The 22,555-nt window shown below is 39.7% G+C and overlaps 1 long non-coding RNA gene across 1 annotated transcript in view; it reads right to left on the reverse strand.

Annotated features, from left to right (window-relative positions):
* Positions 1-5,430: 5,430 nt before the first annotated feature.
* LOC140895287 (uncharacterized) overlaps positions 5,431-22,555 on the reverse strand; it is a 44,499-nt gene continuing 27,374 nt past the window's right edge. Inside the window, exon 3 of the long non-coding RNA XR_012154160.1 lies at positions 5,431-5,531. This is a non-coding gene — a long non-coding RNA (uncharacterized LOC140895287). The remainder of the gene's footprint in view (positions 5,532-22,555) is intronic.

Genomic DNA, 22,555 nt, shown 5'->3' on the forward strand with positions numbered 1-22,555 from the left:
GTCGCGCTTTGGTGGGATGGGGTGGTTAAAATTTGGCCCTATATGAATAAATGAGGGGGAGGAATATTTCAAATCCTAGTTATTGAAAATGTTCAAAAAAGTTTTTGCCACATCTTTGCACACAGCCCTCGCCCCCATTACTTGAATTTAATGCTATACTGGAGGAAGCATTAGAAAAATAGAGGGAGCAATTTTGCATTGACAGCTGGGATGATTAGATGACCTAATTTTTTCTAAAATATGAGATTTAAGTTATTTTATCTGCTTCCACTAGAACAGTGTGTGTCCCAGAATTATACTATATCTTTACATATACCCACTCTCACTAAACTATCCAATACCAGCAAGGCATTTAGCCATACATGACTATTTTTCTGACTAAATTCTATGCAAGTCTTTGGAAATGTAGGAGTTCATGTGTCAATAATAATCAAGTATTGTGGGTTGGGTGAGACACCATCAAAGCTGGTGGGTATAACTGCTGCCCTTCATTTAAGATAGATGTGGGAAATAGTTAAGCTCCTTTCTAGTAGCCCCCACCCAAAATGAAGGCATATGCATGCCCACCTAGGAATTAAAACTAAGTGGGTGAAGGGCTTCACCAGTGTGAGAGAGACGAGACAAGGAGAGGAAGCAAATAGAAAGACTGAGAAGGAAGCTACAGCCAACTTGGACAAGCACAGTGTGGTGCTTACTAAAAGTGCCTTGATCTGTAAGCAAAGAAGCTGTCCTTCTGTTGTTTGGTTACTCCCATGTTCATGAAAATAAGACTGTAAATAAACAAGATTGCCCCAAAGATTCCCGAGTCCATAATCAATTTCTTCTCCAAACTTAAAGCATCTTGCAGTTGTTTCAAGATATCTAGTAAGATATCTGGATAGCAATAATCATTGCTAATATAGGAAAAATATGGCCTGGTACTCCTCTTATTTACAACAGTTCAATGGAAGTCAATGGATTTACTCTTAATTTATACTGATGCAAATGAGAAAAAAAAAGAGAGAGTCAGGCAGAATATCTGGCAAAAATAAATAAAGGAGGAGAGTTCTGTAACACAGTTCAGGTTGTAAGAGTTTCCTTTCTCTTATTTTTTTTGTCTCCCTCTGAAGTGATCGAAAGCAAGAATACTGAGAATCATGTAGACCTGATCAGATTCATTCATGTTACGGGCAGATATTTTTGTGCACGCGTTTCATGATAAAAGGCATCACGCTATTAAAGTAATAGCTGCATTTATAGCAAATAAAATAAACTTTCTTCTACAGGTTGACTATGAGTGCAAGCTGTGTGAATTCACTGCTTTCGGTGATTATAGGGCCAAACACTATGGATGAATAATCCTGGGACTACTAATAGGTTTATGTGGATTTACCCTGAAATTAGGGTAACCAAGCTTCACATTTCAGGGCGTAAGACTATCATTGCAGTGGGTAGGAAGGAATTTCTCTCCCTGGTACACACTGTAATGTTAGTGAGGCACATAACTTTTTTCCTCCCTTTCTTTTCCTCCCTTCACCCCCTTCCTTCCAGTCACAGTTTCTGGGAGAATTATTGAAAGATATTAGATTTGATGGAGCAAGAGTTCAATCTGACATGGTAATTTTTAAAATAGGTTCAGCTTTGCCATGAAACCTAGACATTGTCAAGCTCTGTTCAAGGGATATTATAATACACTTGCACCTCAGGAAGGGGAAACAGAGCTCTACCTTTTATTCCCACATATTCCATATAACAATGTTTAAGACAAATTGGACTTTTGCTTCAAATTCACACTATGCTGCACAGTGACTCCAAAATAATAGCATTATTTACTCAGTTGTTAATCATGACTGCACTTCTTCTAGCCAGAGCCAACACAGATACATTAGAAAAGGCACACAGAAGAGAAGCCATCTTGAGTCAAGTATAAGTTAATAATTCTAACACATATACCACTGAAAAGTGAATCAATCAGTTGAGAAGCTCTGCTCCTAAGACCTGTTTGACAGAAATATTGCTTAATGTGAAGCATGCAGACAGTAATGGGGTCACATTCTAGACATTCCCAAATGCAAACACGTAAAAGTAGCTCATTGTGACATTTCTCTCCCCCATCCCCTGAAGATTATGAGCAGTGTGAAATATTAACCTTCAGCTCACTTCCAGGACCACTCAAGGAGCTTAGAGTGTGAGACTCTTTAATGATCACCAGGGGACATGGGAACATGCAGGGATTATTTGAGTTCAGCAGAAGATGACAAAGGCTAGATGCACCAGCAAATTAGTTCAAATGCATAACACTTCCCCCTGTGAAACCTCAGAGAGATTGCAATGCCTGTCATCTTCTGCTCCCTGTCACACTGTAGGCCTGATGGAATATGTAATGGTATCTAGTGTCACAGATTTGATCAGTTTCCTTCATTATGCCATGCATTGACAATTTTGTTTTTAATACCATATGTCAGGGTGTCATTCTGAAAACATGGAATACATAATAGAAACATCCATAAATTATGCATCATTTTGAGTCACATAATCAGCCACAGTGCAAGTGATAAGTTGGGAACACTCTGGGTAATTGGATAGGAGAACGGTGATTCTCCATTTTACTAATGGCTTTGTTATGATGCTTCTTGTGTTGAAGGACACTTACCTCTTGAGCATCTCCTGTAGATTGGCAACCTCACTAGGCAGGTCTTCAGTGGTTCAGACCTCCAGCCAAGTCACCTAGTCAAAATGGATGAACTACTTTCAGGGTAACAAAGAGTTCAACTGTCAGTCCTTATCAGGGTCTTTAGCCCCATCTCTGGGCCCTGATTGATTCAGCTGTTCATATGGGCTTCCCCTTCTCATGGTTTAGGCCACTTTATCAGTGGCTGGTTGGGGAACCCCAGTCTCCCACTACTCCAGGTTCCAACCCAGAGACTCTATAAAAGGCAGCCATGTACTACTTCCTTTAATTCCTTCAATTAGTTGCTGAGCCTCTTCTCAGCTTTTCCCTTTCCCTCCAGTCATTACCTTAGTGCTAGCGTTTTCAGGTCCTCTCATCCCCAGGTTTAGCAAATACAGCCTGTCCAGCACCCTTTAGCTAAAGAGGACAATCCTTCCTTGCCCCTCTATCCCCAGCCAGGAACTGACATGTTCAGGCCCTGTAGCAACTTTTAGCGGAGCCTGCTGGGCTCTGATTGGCTGTTTCTATGACTCTCTAGGCAGGCCTGGAGGACCCACCTTTGGTACTCCTTCCTGTGGGGAGTGTAGCAGGACCACAGGACCTCCAGCAAGGGGCCAAAGGGCAATGCACACCCCATCACACTCCTCCATTTGCCTTATGAGCTTCCTTGTAGAGTTCTATTAGCTAGAACCAATTCTAATACCCAATACATAGGGAGAGCCACTTTTACAAAGTAAATCTCTTACCTCCTTATATCTTCCTGAATTTTAGAGAGACAAAAAAGGAATTTCATCTATTTAACTAGTATTTCTTAAGGAGTGTGCTACAATAGAGAATGGAAATAAGTGTCAGCACTTAGATTCTTGTCCCTGCTCTGCACCGGTTGGTTGTGTTTTCTTGAGCAAGTCACTGAAGTGCTGTCTGCCTCATTTTATCCACCTGCCAAATGTTTATGTATTTTCCTGAACTCCTCGTGTTGCATTATTCCTCTCAGTCTGACGCAGCTCTTGAAAATTGTCTGCACTGCACCAGGTTTTTTGACATGCTACTTCTATTCTACCTGACATAAGATTATGGGCAGAAGGGAGCCCATGGTCAGAGTCCACGAAGTGTGGCCTGATTTGAAAAAGGTGCTGAGTACTCACAACTCTAACTGACCTTGGTGGGAACTAGTAGTGCTCAACACTTCTGAAAATCAGATTTAGGTAGCTACATTTAGCTCCTATTTTGACACATTTGGCCAATAACAATGGTCTTGGTCAGAATCAAAGGAAAATTCTCTCTGCTGATGAAAAAAAGCTGCAAGACCAACAAGTACAGCTTTTATCATCACTGCAGATGCTACCATTTCTCATGTGGGACCTTGAGATATTAAAGCTGCTTGACATTTTTTGTATGAAAAGCTTATTTGTGTGTTCAAAAAATTTTAATTTAAAATATGTAGTTTGTGCAAAAGTTGACATTGTAGACACCTTCCCTTTCCACAGGTGTCTGTCAATATTTTAATTGACATTTTGGCAAACACAAAAATATTGACAAATATTTAGTTATAAATAAAAACACATGGTTTTCAGTAAACAACACATTTCTGTAAGGGTTTCAAAAGGATTTTGATACAAGTTGATAAAATTTCCATTAAAAAGTTAGTTGAAATATCACTAAACATGGAAATGGGTCCATTTCAAACCCTTTAGTTTTAAGATGGAGCTTGATGAGTTTAGGAACGGGATTACGAGACGTTGCCTGCAATAGCTGGGGATGGGCCTTGGTGACCCAGGATATCCCTTCCAGTCCTCTGTTCCTAATGGTTATATCCTGGTTTTTCTGTGAAATAGAAACAACTTCAAAATTTTAAATTTTGTTGTGAAAACCAGCCATAATGCTGAAATGCTGCTCCTGAGCCTGTCCTGATTAGAACATTGCCATTCTTTTCTTTAAGCGTACCCTTTGCTCATTGTGAAAGCTGAGAAAGAGAACTCAGCTCCCAGGGAAGTCATGTAACATTGATTGCAATGAGAGAAGGCTTAGGCCAACTCTTGAATGCTTTTCAGAAACTTCTCCTTGATTTTTACATGCCCTGCTTCTGCCAAATAACCCCCCACTCTAATTCAACAAACCCTACAGCTTTTTTGAATGCACCTTCCATTCTGAAGTGTGGACTCTTGCTGTGATCCTATCATGTGTTGGTTGTGGGGAGGAAAAAAAAGGGCTAATGATTTTCAAGTAGCCAAAAAGCAGAGGTTAGCTTTGTTAGCTTATGCCTATGGTACTGGACCCCCGTGTGCAAACTTTGAGGCATTTGCAGTAGAAAGACATATTTTAGCATGTATTTATTACAAACATTAAGTTACCTCTTGGCTGCTATCCAGAATGTGAACATTCTTTAGCGCTGGGGCTTAGGATGCAATTTAGCTCTAATGCTGGGAATTTGGGACTCCCAATGCCAAAGGCCTAAAAGGAACATTGTTTGTGATCTCATTAGCCCTCTTGCTGAACTCCAGGAATAACTTCATTGAATTTCCCACCAGTATCTTTTTATTTAACAGAGTTGAGAAAAAAAACCGGTGGCAGGCATTACATATCAGTCATATACTTAATTATGGCTCTGCTGGATCATATTTATGCATATAGCTATGAAACTGTTCTGACTGTTTCCTGGTACTGCACCTTTGAGTCTCTCAGGACACTGCCATCTGCAGAAACCAGCAGCCGTTTTCTGTTAAGTTCAGTTCTAACTGTGAAAGAGGGGAGCCACAGATGCACAGTGCTCCCAGGCAGACTTGACTTTAGTGATTCCTTGTAAGGCAGGCGGCAGTATTCTTGGATCTTGGAGAGTTGTGCCCCAGAAGTGAAGAGTTTCACACAGCTCCATCCAACAGCTCTGAAAAGATAAGTGGACAGTTCAGTTCATCAAATATATCAGAGGAGAAAAAGCAGCTTTGGAAAATGCTCAGAAAAAGATGACGTTACATAACTGCTGCCTTAAGGCAGTAGTAATTCAACAGTAACTTATTTACAGATGCTATACACATTGTGTTAGCACCTGCTGAGTGAGCTGGTGTACAGGATATAGTTCTGAACATACCGCTGCAATATCCTTTATGCAGGCTCCTAAGAATAGAGGAACGGAAAGAAATAATTCATAGGAAGTTCTTAGCCTTTTACAGTGATTTAGGACTTGATACAAGGCTCTCATTAGAACAGATGCACCATCCTGTGCTGTGATCCATTACTGCTCACAGCTTCCATTGCATTACATTAAATAGGAACTGCAGGAATTCTGCAGTTTGTGTTGAAGGCTAAGGAGACTGCCCTGAGCATAGTGCTGTGTCCTGCTCATAGTTACTAGCTGGACATAGTGCCTTTAATCCCCAGTCCTTTGATTTAATTTGGTTATATCATTTCTTTGATTTTACACAATTTTGTCCTTAATAAAAAGAGTTTCCAATTTAAAAAAAGGGAAAAGTATTCCAATGTTAGACTAGCTCGTTCTTATATTCTTAAGGGTTATAGAGCATGGGATCAGAAGTTAAAGCTTTAAATTAGGGACTCAGTTGATCACAAATAAGTTATACTTGGAATGATGAAATGTTGTAACTTAATCTTTGGGTCAAATCACCTCTTTTCTCCTCAGGCCATTCCACAGGTTGATGTTTACTCCCTCATATAAATCTAATATGACTTGACAGACTATATTGCATAGTTTAGACAAGCAACTCACATATCAGGGATGTATGCATATTGCAACATGTTGCAGAACGGAGACACCTCATTTCAGAGTCTCAATTCATTATAAGGCTTGGCACTAGGAAAAATTGTATGTACAATACAGGTAGACATATACCTCAAGGGCACAGTGTCAGTTAAATATGATCGTCATTTTTTACATAGTGATCTCCTTTGTAAAGCACTTTGAGATCTTCTGTTGAAAGTTGCTTTATAAAAGAGAGTTAGATAGTATTAATATTATTATTATTTAAGCTGTGAACACCACAAAAGCTTAAGTGTATTTAGGAAAAATGGTGTTGAGGAATTCACTACCTACACAGTAGTACATGAACAAGCTAGTTCAGTTTTTGCTTTTCCCAGATGTGGGTCACCTAGTAATAAATTCCCTGAGTGGCAAGGGAACTGAATGGGGTGGAACCACTTTCTGCTGGGTGAGGGGCAAGAGCTATGGAATTGATGGTGGAAGTCTGCAACCCCTCCTCAAGACAAAGCATAGCATCATGGGTAGTGGGTGGGTCTGGTGGTGCTCGGAATACATGACCATTCCTAGTATGAGTGTTGGGGGGCCAAGTGGAGGCTCCTGAACAGACAGTGGAATGGCTACACTGCTGTTCCACAGCCTGAGGAAGGAGAGATTTCCAACCCCTGCAAATCTGCGTTGTGCACAGCATGGTTACTCAGGCTGTATCCTGAGAACTGGATCCAACCTGTAATGGTTATCTCTCACAGTAGGCATCCCATTCTGGTGAGGATAAAGGAATAAGACAGGTCTGGTAATACAGATAGAATTTTGGCATTCGGATCATATGTTCAGTTTAAAAAAGAAAAACAATCCTCGTCTGGTGCACAGGTTTGCTGGTGTGTGCATGATAAGCCTGGGAAAGGATCAGGAGGAGTGTTTTCTGTTTCCTATCATAAAAGATCAACTTCAGGTTTGATATCAGTTTTCAAAGCAGTGACTGAAGAAGTCTGGCCTCCCATTTTCACTTTGGTTTGAAATCCTGGTTAGAGTCCCAAGCTGGGGTACAGAAAGTGCAAAATTAGATATCAGGTCATAGCACTCTTTGCTGTATTGTGAAGGCAGGAAAAAGCACAGGGCTGGAAGCTCTGAATTCCTGAGGTTTAATGCTAGCTCAGCCACTCACTGTGTAGTCTTGAGCTCACCACTTAACATTTATAGGCCAAGTTTTTTGCTATGGTTGTGGCTGCTCCCAACTGCTTTGGTCCCCTAATGCAAGTTACTGCAGCCATGACTCTGCTCTAACTTGTGCCTGGTGCTTATGTCTCGAAGAGGCCCCTATAACATTGGGACAAAGGAATACTCCTGGTATGTTTATTTTCCTCAGGCTATCCCCTCTGAGCCATCTGCAGGGACAGGAATTGTAGAGAAGCTATAACAGTTACCCAAGGATTTTCCTATGAAGGGGGGAATTCTCCAGTGGATTGGGTAAGTTTTAGGGTACCTTTGCACAAGCAGAGTGACACAAAATTGCCCTACCACAGCCCAGGATCTAGCAATGTGTGTCCATGTTTTTTTGATCTTCTCTAGCTATATTTAATACTTGCATCACAATGTCACTGCTAGTTTGATCATCAATATTTGAGTGCATAATCTAGAGATCATAGCACTGACCTTATTGGAGTACACTGAGGATTTAATAATTCATGTCTGCACAACACCCTGAACATAAAATGTGCTAGACAAATACTAAGTATCATTATTACTGTAGGAAATACCGTTTTTTGAGTCATGCCAATTTCCCCTACCCATTTCTTGCATTTATTCTTTCATTCAGCATACTCTTTTGCTCCATTTTTTCTAAAAATGAGGAAAATGTACCAGATCCACAACTGGTGAAAACTGGCACAGCACCTTTAAAGTCTATTTACAACAGTTGAAGATCTGGTCCATTGACAGGTCTAATGCTGATTAAAACCATATGAGTAAAAAAACCTAACACTTGCGGAAATGGGTCCGCATACTGCAACACATTTTCATCTTACAACATATTTTTTTTAGCTGAACAGTACTGTAGCTTACATGGCATAAATACTTTCTCTCAGAGAAGACATTTAGATCTCAGAGGTAGCACAAATACATACAACTTGACAGTTCCTGTGATACAGTAACTTAGTACCTTTTTTTCATTGAACAGCAGAATAAACAGTCACTTGTGACCTACTCAGATTGCTTGCACGTAGTTTAAAATGGCTCAAGGTTGCAGAGCTGTACGCAGCTCCTTTACCTCTAGCTTTCTGAGTGGCTGCAAAAGAACACAAAGGTTTGAGTTCATGTACAAACTCAGTCTAGGACCCTCTTTACAATCCATTTCTCCCTGGAGCCATAAACTCCACAGAAAAAGATGTGTCTTCCAGTGGTTTGCACCAGAGAGGGAGTTCACTGCCTCCATTCACAGAGAGCCACTGCAGCAGGCTACAATTTAGCTGGGGTTGGAACCTGCCCCTTTGGCTGTGTTGAGTTTTTGTCAACTCTCTCATGTGGCCATTGGCCATATAGATGCCTACACAAGGCTACCAGGAACCTCCGGAGGGTAGGGGAGGAGAGGACTTGTCTGCTAGGTAAGACTCAGGGTGCATGAGCATCCATTGAAGTTTTACAGGATTTTTACAAGAGTGAACCCACAATGCCTATCAACCAGAGCTTTTTAATTTTTAGATTTTAAGCTGTGCAAAGAAGTGGTGGGCAGGAAGCAATAGGATAATGAGCACACAAGAGTACAATTTGGCCCCTTCCCACAATGTATTTATTTTGGATAAAAAGTCTAAAAACTAATATCCATTGCCACCTGTAAGAACAACTGGCCATATTGTTCAGTCCTGACTGATAAAACTACCTGTGATTTCTGTGGAAGTTTTGCTTGAGTAAAGACAGAGGAGCTTGGCTCAGAATTTCCAACTAATACACATGAGTACCTTTTACCAGAGTGTAGATCAAATCTATCCCTGGTGTAACTTTATGGACTGCAGTAGAATTACACAAGAGATTTAATGGTCTTCAGTGATATGAGTAAAAAAAAATTAGGCCTTGTCTGAATTAGAGCTTTAGTTGTGGTTGACATCAATAGTTCTCTGTACCTTGACTCTAACTCACCTTCTGGGCAAACACAAAATTATCTCACCATATATAGGTTGAAATATTAGTCATTGCAGGTACATAAGGATTTTGGTATACAATCTAGGGTTCCAAGTAAAAAAAAAAAAAGAACCCAGTTTAGATCAATCATAACACATACTCCAGTGTTATGATGAGTGACATTCACCATCACTCCAGACATTGGAATCCACTTGCAGAGTTTTTAGGTATAGTTAAGCGTGCTTGGGCAAATTACTGTATTTAATAACAAAACAATTTAAAAACAAGAGTCAAGCAAAGCCCAGCCTCTAAAAGTTTAACCAAGAAAACCAGTTTGAAGAATTTGAAAAAAATGAAGAGCAAAAGGCAGAAGGTAATAAGTATGGGACCAACAGTAGTTAGGCAAAAAATACATCTTTGGGCTAAAAGGATTTGAAGTTTTTTCTTTTCTTTTTTGGAGTGCAATGAGATGGAAAGAGACTGCCTTTAAGTGGGAGCAAGCACTGCTCCCTCAAATCCATCACATCCAAGCCTGGGTTTTCTACCTATTTATGACAGGTTTCAGAGTAGCAGCCGTGTTAGTCTGTATTCACAAAAAGAAAAGGAGTACTTGTGGCACCTTAGAAACTAACAAATTTATTTGAGCATAAGCTTTCGTGAACTACAGCTCACTTGGACTTTTTAGACAGTAGGTTGTTCCTGAGAATAAGAGGATGCTGAGCTGGTCTGAAACAGTGCCACAAAAGAACTTTAAAAGGACTTTATAAGAGAAATAGTTCTGCAAAAAGAGACCATACTGTAAGAAGATACCACTGCATCTGGAAATGGCCAAATTGCTAATTGCTAATGATGATTTATTCCAGGTGAAGATTTACCCCTCGGTCCAATAAAAGTCAGAACCCATATTGAGTTTTCCCTGTTGCGCAGGATTTTTTTGTTTCATGATCTGTACCCATACTGGCATAAGCAGCAGAATGTGGTTTGAGACATTCAGTCCCATCCAATTTTAATTTCCAGTGTGGCAACATCATTGTTATTGAATGTTTATATTGGAGTAGCACCTAATGGCCACAACCAAGCTAGACCCCATTGTGCTGGACTCTTTATAAACTTATAATAAATGAAAAAACACTGAGGAGTCCTTGTGGCACCTTAGAGACTAACAAATTTATTTGGGCATAAGCTTTCATGAGCTAAAACCCACTTCATCAGATGCGTGGAGTGGAAAATACAGTAGGCAGGTATAAATACACAGCACATGAAAAGATGGGAGTTGCCTTACCAAGTGGGGGGTCAGTGCTAATGAGCCAATTAAATTAAGGTGGAAGTGGCCTATTCTCAACAGTTGACAAGAAGGGGTGTCTCTGGTAGTCCCTGGCCCATATTGCTTACAGTTTGAGAGACAAACCATAATAGGTGAATAAAAGAGCATAACATAAGAACGTAAGAATGGCCATACTGGGTCAGAACAAAGGTCCATCCAGCCCAGTATCCTGTCTACCGACAGTGGCCAATGCCAGGTGCCCCAGAGGGAGTTAACCTCACAGGTAATGATCAAGTGATCTCTCTCCTGCCATCCATCTCCACCCTCTGACAAACAGAGGCTAGAGACACCATTCCTTACCCGTCCTGGCTAATAGCCATTCATGGACTTAACCTCCATGAATTTATCCAGTTCTCTTTTAAACCCTGTTATAGTCCTAGCCTTCACAACCTCATCGGGCCAGGAGTTCCACAGGTTGACTGTGCTTTGTGTAAAGAAGAACTTTCCTTTTATTTGTTTTAAACCTTCTGCCCATTAATTTCATTTAGTGGCCCCTAGTTCTTATATTATAGGAACAAGTAAATAACTTTTCCTTATTCACTTTCTCCACACCACTCATGATTTTATATACCTCTATCATATCCCCCCTTAGTCTCCTCTTTTCCAAGATGAAAAGTCCTAGCCTCTTTAATCTCTCCTCATATGGGACCCATACCAAACCCCTAATCATTTTAGTTGCCCTTTTCTGAACCTTTTCTAATGCCAAGTATATCTTTTTTGAGATGAGGGGACCACATCTGTACGCAGTATTCAGGATGTGGGTGTACCATGGAGTTATATAAGGGCAATAAGATATTCTCTATCTTATTCTCTATCCCTTTTTAAATGATTCCGAACATCCTGTTTGCTTTTTTGACTGCCGCTGCACACTGTGTGGACATCTTCAGAGAACTATCCACGATGACTCCAAGATCTTTTTCCTGATGACTTGTAGCTAAATTTGCCCCCATCATATTGTACATATAGTTGGGGTTATTTTTTCCAAAGTGCATTACTTTACATTTATCCACATTAAATTTCATTTGCCATTTTGTTGCCCAATCACTTAGTTTTGTGAGATCTTTTTGAAGTTCTTCACAGTCTGCTTTGGTCTAAACTATCTTGAAAACACATAAGCTGGTGAGTTTGGGAGGGATGGAACGGGAAGTTCAAATATTTAGTGGGTTAGAAGTAGAGATTGCAGCTGTCCATTTGCCGAACGATTATCAGGTGTATGCAGTGTTGTAGCTGTACTGGTCCTAGGATATTAGAAAACACGATGGGTGAGGAAGTATTCTTTATTGGACCAAGTTTTGTTGGTCAGAGACACGAGTTTACAGATTTATGTAAGCCTGAAAGCTTGTCTCTAACCAACTGAAGTTGGTCCAATAAAAGTTGCTACCTTCCATGCCTTGTCTCTCCATTATCAGTATTTTTTGTATGCATTATGGAAGAGGTGAGTTTTGAGGAATGTGTAATTATCACATTTCTGCTTTTGCATTATTACAGTGTGAAACCTTAACATGTTCCGCTAAGTGCCTTTTGGGTGGCATTTTAACTCCAACAATTGAAAGTTAAACCCATAAACCATATGTCATAAATTGCAGGCAAAGCAAATTATGGGTATGTGGCATCACACCTTTTAATGAGACCTCCCAAGGCATAATCATTTCTAGCTTTCTTGGACAACATTTGAGGAATACATATTGTCATTGTGATTAACAGTTTCAATGGAGCTAGGATTTGCCAGCATGAATCTGCAATTTCCCAAAGTGATCTTAAGGTGGCAGGGTTGTAATCTGCTAGAGTTTGAGTCTTAGGGTTGACTCTTTTGCAATCCATAAGCAACAAATGTGTTTAATAATAAAGATAATTTTTTTGAAAAGCAGGCTGAGCCTTACAGGAGAAAAATATGAAAGCAAATTAGCCCAAACTAATTAAAAGTGTACTGGCACTGAAATATTCAGGTCATTAAGAATTTGTGACTACTCTTGAATTATTCAAGGTTAGCAACTAACTGGATCGTGATTGATCCTCCATAAGCTGGGCTCAGATATCAGTCTGTGTGTGGTCCCAACATTTAGAAGAGTGTATGCATTTTAAAATTTTAGCACTATTTCACCAGTGCTTAAATATTGTGTCATGATCAAGTCTAAATTTCACTAAAAACATAACTTAATTGAACTTTTATAATACTACCTGCTAAAACAAGTAGTTTTGCTAATGCAAAGAACACATTTTAAATAGGGCAAATGGCTAACAGCTAAGAATTGTTTACAAGACCGTGACTACTAGTGGGGACTGATAAAGTAATAAACCAGAGAGCCCAAGGTGCCATCAGAGTCTTGTTCATCAAGGATGATTTGAATGTAGGAGAGTAATACATGGATTTAACTTTAGGGTTTTATACCTCCTCTTTCCTGCCATTGTGTTTTGTTCTCTGCCCTTCTACATCCTTTCCCTCCACTTTTTACTGCTTCCCGTTATTTCTGCAAGCCACCCCACCAATTTTATATCAAAATGTCATTAGAGTAGCCCAGTCCAAAATGCCACTTGAATGGTTTTAACTTCTACTTTAAAAAAAAAAAAATCAAGGAGGAACAAGAACCCCTGTGAGGTAGATAAGATATGTATTTTTAGATGAAGGAACTGAATCAAGGAAAGATGAAGGGCCATGGCCAAAACAGCAGAATTAGGTAATGTCAAAAATCAGCATATAACTCAGTTTATTGGCTCCCTTCCCAGTCTGTTGCTCAGTCCACTAAATAAGATTATAAGGTACATGTACCTGAACTAAATTTTAGTACCAAGAATAAGGAGGGGAGATAAAAACATTCATTTAAAATTTATAAGAGTTCAAAATTAGTTATAAATTATACAACTGCAACTAAAATGGAATTATTTCCCATTCTTCAACCTTACAGAAGTGTAACTCTTAAAATATATTACAAATATCTACAACAGTCTGCTACCTTAAAGAATCTATAGGCCAATTCTTCACTGCTATAAACTGAGGTAGCTGTGTTGGCTTACACCAATGGAAAGTCTGGCCAAATAAGTGGTTGAGGATGCATGCATCCACTAGCATTAAATACTCCGTGATAGAGGCACTATCATATTTTCTGCTTCATCAAATCTTGTGATTGTTTTGCTTAAATTCAGTGACTGCAGAGGATAGGAAACTCTTTACACCATTATGTGATGAACTATGGTAGAGTTATTATTAATTTGTAAGGAAATTTAAAAATCAGAATCCATTGCAAATGCCGTCACATGGTTCAAGCAAAAATGAGAAGCAGAGGAGAATGAACAAAATTATAAACCAGTTAAAAGATTTTATTTTTAAACAAAAAGGTTAATTTTTCACCCCTCTGGGATATCCTATTTATTTTTAAAGGCAGTTTGCAGACTTTATCATCTTGTTAATTTCACTTTACAATTTTAACACAAGAACACATTGGTTGCATGGAGTTTCTTTTAATTTTTGTTGATCCTGATCCAACTCCTAATGAAATTAGTAGGAGATTTTCCATTGACTTTAACAGGAGCTGGATTAGGCCCATAATTTTTGTGCCTCAGAGTCTTTATCTGCTGCTTTCCCCACAAGGGGCTGTTATTCCAGCCAGGATCACATTCATGCCTCCTTCTAGGAGAACAGCTGTGACATAACTGTTGTGGAGCCTACTACAATGGCCTTATGTACCAAGGCATCCTCTCCTGCCAGATCCAAATGGAATAAAGGGGCTGCAGCAGGCCCCAGGATCAGACCCATCATTCTATATATAGAGCACCAATAAAATGAAGATACATCCGGCATGAGAAGTCTACACAGAAGTCTATCCTGTGGAGGATAAATTGGAAGAGAGGGAAATTTTGACCAATAGCTCATCCCTGTAGTTACAAAACATGTCAGTGGATCTTTTAATTTACACTCAAAGCAAAGAAGAGCTGATTTTTAAAGGGTAAATAAACCTTAAAAGGGTGAAGGGCTGAGTCAAACCTGCTGAGGTTTGAATTTGTGGTCTGAGACCCCCTAGTTAATTAAAACCTGAACTTAGAGCACTAAGCCATCTCCTGCTGTACTGAGCTTGCAGGTTCAGAGGAGGAAGTATGAGTTTGTGGACTACTGAACAGTTTGACTTTTTCCAGTGTATAACTATTACAAAAACACATTAAATAGTTTTGTGCGGAATCTTATCTGCTGTGATTATTTGCAGCATTCGGTAACCCATATAGTGTCTCATTTTCAGCAATAGCATGGCTGGTGATTTCAGCTACTCTCATGGTTTTGGCCTCTCTCAAAGGACTTTTGCAAGGTACCTCTGTTTACATGCCAATATATTACTTGGCTACTGCATTTCTGTGTATAACATTCCTAAGAGCAGCAAAATTGGTCTACATTTACTGCTGACATACTTATAAGAACCTAGAGAGCCATAGAAAAGTTGCAGGACATATTCAAATGAGGGAAATAAGGTACAAGCCCTATTTAAAGTGTTTATCGTGGGTGCATATATCACTGTACAATTGCATTGCCAGTAAGCTGCAAAATCTTACGAACACCCATCCCAGTGTTGCCTGTTTTCATCAAATGAACTCCTGCAACTATATAGCATAAAATAGAAGAAATACCTATGAGTCATGTGGCCACATTTCAAGGCTCAACATTCTACTCAAACTGAAATGTACAGATTATTTGACAAAGATAGTATGGAGATTTGTGTTGTCATTTACCTCAGGAAGTAGTTAAGATTATTTGTCAGTGGTATGTACATGGTACACAAGTGGTAAAGTGCCAATCCTCTCCAGACAGATACTCCTATCTGTCCAGTTTTTTTGGGTCAACCTATGATTAGAGAGGCAAAATTGGAAGACATATCAACATTCTAAATGTCACCTCCTGGATTGCATCTGACTTGAAGTTCTCCTACGAATGTAGGTATCTTTCCCTGTTTTTAATTTAATTAGTGATGCCTTCTTGAGATGCTATCAACTATCACAGATGAGGTACAAACATCCAAATTACTTGAGCACAATTGATTGTGTATTTCAATTCTTAGCTTTGGCTGTTTCATGATTATGTAGCTCCACTGGCTTGAAGCAATCAGGCATAGAACTATCAGGACATTGACAGATGAGCTTCATCAGTCCCCTGCTGTGACCACCAACTTTCTGTATATTAATTAGAAAAAAATAGCTTGCTGATTGCCATTTAAATTACAAAGATATATTTGTCTTGTGGTCCTCCATGACATTTTATTGTGATCTAAGATCACAACTTCTTAAAAGAGGCTCTATTACTATTATATATTTTCCAAAGGGTTAAAAACCAGACATTTTAATCAAAGGAATAATTTTGGGTGATTCCATTGACTGTGTTTTTAACTAATATTAGTGTAAACTAAATTAAAGTAGGTCTCATATTCTCTTAAAACTGTAATTAAATGTTCTTTACTATATCTGCCAATGTTATGACTGGTCTGCTTGTGTTGTAATTAACCTATCAACCCATACGTACAGAATTTGAGACCAAAAGCACAAGGCTTTGCTACTTCAGCTCAAGAAATAACTCCCTCTAATGTCTGGGCTAAAGCTCAGTCTGGCTCATTAACTCTAGTTCAAATGCTAAAGACTCAGGATTTTGGATCCAGAGGTCCTGGGTCTCAGCCCCACTGATATTTATGGGGATGTCATCATACTACATACAGAAAGTCAAAATTCCCATAATTCACAGACATTCATATTTTAAAGTTGCCCTGCAGAATTTACACAATTCTACACATCTTACATTTGAATGAACTATTTGCTAAAAGTATCCCTTTCATGGCTTTGCTTGAGAGTGCACAGTCAATATTTAGGAAAAATATTGCTAAAACCTGTAACTGGGTTTGCCTATGCAGACCCCATTTTGGCCCTTCAGGGCACAACTCACTCAGCCACAGGTCTGCACTGGAAGGGCACAGTCTCTCAGGGGTCTGATGTAGCAGTGTTTCAGCGCTCTGGCCAAGGCACACTTCAGTCTTACCCTTTCAGGGGTGTTAAAGTCCAAAATAAGTCACAACTCAAAACAGCACAACTCAAAACAGTGTTTTCCATCAAATTTTTGACAGGATTCCAACCTTCTAGTCAGGCCCTGTCTTCAAATAAACCATACTCCAGCCAGTCTCCCAGAGTCTGGTTGGCTCTTCCACCAAGAGGCTCAGCCAACTGGCAAAGTACCTCAGTCTCTGGCCTGCAGCCAACCTTCTCTCACATCAGGAAAAGCAGAGCTGTGTTTTCCTTACTAAACCTACTGAGCTGGCCTAGGTCTCCTCCTTTTAATGCCTCTCTCCATGCCTGATACCTACCCAGGTGTAGTAGGGTGGGGTCAGTTGGGTCCACAGGCTCTTATTAACCCTCTCTTTGTCAGTGTGGAGGTTGTCTGCCCCTTCAGAGTATCCTGTAGCACAATGATAGCAGTTGTTCTCTAGTCTTAGAAAAGGAAGCAACACTGGTATCACAGATAGTGTGGTAACTTAGTAAATGTTGACTTTTAATGGTAACCACTGTTACTACTGGGAACTAAGGACAAGAGAATATGGGTGTGCAGAAGGAATGCCTTATATTCAAGATGCCACAGGGAAGATAAATGAGAATAATACCATATAACATATTCAAAGCATTAAATTATGCTACTTTTGCAATACAGACCAACTGACCTCAGAGTACAGGATAGTTTGTGTTGTATTTTCCTATCTCTTCAAAAATGTCTTCAGTGCTCTATTTGGTGATAACTTTTGTAGCTTGACCCTGCAAGGGTACTTATATAAGGCTTAGCAACATTACTTGTGATAAATACTAGGAGTGTGTGAGAGAAGGAGAAGACCAAGCCACAGAGGAAGGACTTCTCCTTGACTGACTCATAGCCGGTCCTGTATTCTTCATGTCCTGCTTTCTCTTCAATATGTGGGTAACCTGCTGCACCCTGAACAAATGTTCTTTCTGCATTATTTCATGGTTCTTTTTAGGAGGCTTCTGGGGGCAGTTCTTTCCTTATGCACAACCTCTGTCCCATTACTGAAGGTCCAGATCTCCAGCTAGTTTAAATTGCTGTAGATCCATCACCTTCAGTGGAATTATGGCAGTTGACGATTTGGCATAATGTTTTTATACATAAATGGCAGTTGTGTTGCCGTTGTTCTTTAGAAGTTGAGTAAGTAAAAGCTCTCATGATTTTCAGTGCAGTGTGTGGATGGAGTTGATCTGGTTCTTCTTTCTCTCCCTCCTATCTAGCACTAGCTATATAATGTTTATTTTAGGCATTTCTTCTTGAGTTCATGTTCCCCTCCCACTGCGTTCCTTATTCCCACTGCACCATGTAGGCTCACAATGACAGTGAGATGAAAATAGCAGCAAAAGTTACACCTTATGCCAGAAATTTAGATTTTTAGCAACCATGGAAATGTGTGGAGTTGAAGCAACAGAATATAAAATTCACTGTGCTGAACATGATTAATTTTATTTTTATGGGTGTCTGAAGTAAGGGCCAGGTTGGATTGCTGACAAAGTCAGAGAAGCGGAAGAAGAGAGAGCATGGTTTGACACAAAACAGTGTGTTCTTTGTCACTGCTCTGCATTCAAAAAGGGTGTAAGGTTTAGGAAAGATAAGAAGAGGCATGGGATGACTGAATAACCCTGGTAAGTTGAGATAAGACAAATGCAGGGTGGGTTTGTTTGTTTTTTATTTTGTAAAGTATTATTCATAGTGTTATGGTATGGGATTCACACTCTACAGGAATAGGGAGTATTGTACACTTCTCAAGTTTCCCTGACTCACTTCTGACTGTCAGACCGAAATAATAATTTCCTTTCCGTCTATCAGTAATTCCTGTTCTGCGTCTCAGAATATGAGAAGAAATAAAACAAATGTGCAACTAGGCACTTAAAACTCCAAACAACCTGTTAAATATGCAGTAAACGATCCTCACCCCTACAAATATGCTTGTAGGAGCATTACTCAGCATTGCAACGCTGCTTATCAAAACAAGGACAAACTTCAGAGGTTTTAGAGCTTGATGTGAATAAACCTCCAAAAAGTGCAGAATCTAATCTGAGCTAGCTAGGCCTATAGAGGCTCTCAGCAGGCCCCATGGCCCTACATAACAGGCCTCTTGACAGAACCACATTCCTGACAAACCACCTTGCTCATTACAAGGGTTTTCCTTCTGGCTGAGGTCCAATGGCCTGCAAACCTCCTACCTTCCATAATTTTGAGGGCAGATGGCAGGTTCACTGTCTGCTCCAAAGACTTCCCCCTCTGTCTTCATATGTTTCCCGGGGAGGGGGAGTCCTACATTTCTCTCCTTTTTGGTAAGCAGGAGGAGGCCACAGAGGAGGGTAGCTCCTTCACCTCCTCCTAGGAATAAACAAATAAGCTAATCAGGAGAGCTCAAGTATTGGCTACACAATATTCCGCATCCAAAAATGGCCAAATATTTCAGCAGAGATTTGATTATTAGAGATTCAAGTCTACCCCACCTGCTTGTCTTCTGCTGCTGACCAGAGCAGACATAAGCTAGGAGCACTATACAGTACCCTTAATATCCTGGTCAGGCCCAGCAAGCAGGCAACCTAGTTGGCTGGGTGCTCCTACTTCTCCTGGTCTCCAGTCAAGCAGAGAGGAAACCAGCCCCTTCCTACTAACTGCCTTTACCCTTATCATGGAGTGAATGGGAGAAAGACAGGGCATCCCTGTTTGGGGAACCAACTCACCATTAGGAGGAGTGATAGAAAAAATAATTAAGACCCTGGCCTGGATAAAGAGAGGGGACAGGTGATGAATGCCTGACCTCCTGGGCAGTGGCGGGAGGATGTGGGAAAGAGAACACCATGTACTGGTTTAAGCTGCTGGTTAAGTTAACCAAAGGTTGACAAGCTGGAGCAGCTTGATGAATTTACAGAGAAGATGGTGGTGATAGGTGACATGGGCCGAGGTGGAGTTGTCAGCCTGACTTCCTCTTGTTCTCATACCCCTTTCACTTTGAAAAGTGCCAAAATGATTTCATTGCCATGAAATGAGAACGAGTCATTGCAGGCCCATTAGGAGAGGGCCCCTCGGCATGTTGTAAAAAGCTTTACTCTCTATGAACATATATAGCAGTCATCCTCCATCAGAAATATGTGGCCTCATCTCCTCTGCATGCTTCATTGTATCAATTAGATGGTAGTTTGCAAGTACTTGTTTGTGCTTGGTTGATAATCAGGTGAAGTTTGGGAAGAATGTAACACCTAACATCTGTGTTTGCTCAACTGCAGAAGTATTTGGTATTTGTTCAGACAAGTGGAAATTCCTAGAAATTATGTTATAGATGCTCCATCTTTCTGCTTAAATATAAACCAGATGTTACAGGGGGACTGATCCATTGAAATCAATGGGAGTTTTGTCATCAATGGGACCAAAAGTTGACTCTGTGACTATATCCTGTGGTTACAAAAAATTGACTGCATGATCTAAGAAGAATCTGAAGAAGAGCTCTGTGTAAGCTCAAAAGCTTCTCTCTCTTCAACAGAAGTTGGTCCAGTAAAAGATATTACCTCATGAACCTTGGTGCTCTCATATTCTGGGCCCAACACAGCTACAACAACACTGCAAATATGCATGATCTAATGCAGTAAGACACAGTTTTTTAACTGGGTGCATGCACACATGTGTGACAAATGCAAGTCAAGGTTGCATGCTCACTTTAAGAAGGGCTATACGTGTAAGTAGGATGTTTCAAATTTGCAAGAACAAAACTCACTAACTTCTATGCTCAGGCCCTTTACCTGTATCTCTCTGTAATAGGATCTTTCTTCCACTTCCATGTACCAAGTTACATAACTAAATTATGTCACCTTCCCCATTCCTCCCTTTGCAGATGTGTTGATTGAGCCTCCTCTTCAAAGTATAAGTTGTCTTAGGTTTTACTGCTGCTTCTTTAAGTTCTGTTTCCTACTGTACTTCATATGGCAAGCTTTATGAGCCCATACAATCTAGCACCCAACTTTTATCTAAACAAGGGCCCAAAAGCTTCTTTAAAATATGTGTAAAGTCAGTTAAATTTAGTTGAATGTATACAAATATAGTCCGTATTTTATAACTAAATTGAATTAATTAGAAATAATTTACAAAGTTTAGACAATCAGAAAACCAATCCAAATTCAAAACTAATTTGCTTACAAACTCTATTTGCAAATGTTAATATTTGTAGAATTTCCTGGTCTTTACCATTGAAACTACAGTGATTAAATATAATCAAAAAATCCCATGCATTTTGAAAAAATATTTGGCTTTAGCTGAACAATGTGTCAGATCTCATGGTAGTCAATGGGAGTTGCATGTGCTTAGCACCTCAGAACATGATCACTATGAAGCAAGATAGCAATATTTCCTCCCATCTGCTTCTAGGGCTGATTCCTGCTCCTGTTTAAGTCAATGACAAAACTCCCATTGACTTCAAATGGGACCAGATCAAGCTCCGTACGTTGTAATGTAAGATTTTGAATATCTCTTAATATGTTGTCATTTAGAATGTTAAAAGAAAAATAAAATAGGAAGTGACAGCATTATAAATATCTCCCTGAGGCTAATTGTGGCGTATCAGTGAGATCAAGTGGCAGCTTGCATATGTTTTAGAAAATCTGAGTTCAAAGTCATGTAAGCACCTAATAAAATGTATTAAACCTGTTTTTAAACAACACCATATGTCAAACGTCTCTTAAATACCAGTGTTATGTCTCCATTATCATGGGAAATGAATACATCTGTAGGTTTCACTTTTTGTGGCTACTTTTAATGTTACATTTTAGAATTATTTTAATGATTACAAATCCTAATAATCCACCTTGTGCTATCTGGATAACACTAAGTCATAAACAAGTTGAACATCCTGCCTTTATATTGGAACAGGTGAGAAATTACAAGCATTATGCTTCAGCCTGCCCAAATGAAATTCCTCATCTGAATAGCAGCTACATCTATATGAACACGATATCTTTGCCCTGCATTAGTTACCCTGGAAAGTAATGCCTCTCCACCATAAGTCTTATGGCCCATTAATATAACACTGCATGATGCAGCATTATATTCTCTCCAATTAGTCACAGTATGGCCGGAACCTGAGCTGGGGTAAATCACCATAGTTCCATTAACTTCACTGGAACTACATGATTTAAACTATCTGAAGATCTGCCTCCATTTGACTTTTTCATCCTTTGAGGTTAAAGGCCATATTTTGAAAAGTATGTATGGACCTGAAGATGCAAATAGGCCCTTAGTGGGATCTTCTAAAGTGCGTAGGTACCTAACGCCTGTTGAAATAAATCCTTAGTTTTATCCTGCTGTGCTCTCTGCTGACAGTGATCCTTTCAAATTGCTTTGTCCTTCTCTTTGTGATCTATTTTGTTTCCTCCATTTTTTCTCAGTAACTTCAGCTGCTGCCATTTGAATTTTTCCAAGTTCTTCTCAAGATAGAAAACCAGCATTTGTCCAGCCCCCTTAGACTTCACACAGAAACAGGGCTGTTGCACATATTTTGCACTGGAGAGCCCAATTTGATCCTTATTATTTTAGGTGATGTCCTCTCCTTTTTATTGCACCTGTCAGGGTCTCGTAGGCATTCTAAAATTAATATGCCCACTGAAGTCAATGGACAGGCTCATATTGAATTTAATAGGCATTGACCCAGAGCCGAAGTGTGCTGGCTAATACCTATACCTAACTAACCTGCCTTCTCATTTGCAATCACTTAAAAAATGTTTA

Source organism: Lepidochelys kempii, chromosome 11 (assembly GCF_965140285.1).
Source record: "Lepidochelys kempii isolate rLepKem1 chromosome 11, rLepKem1.hap1, whole genome shotgun sequence".
Classification (NCBI taxonomy): Eukaryota; Metazoa; Chordata; order Testudines; family Cheloniidae; genus Lepidochelys; species Lepidochelys kempii.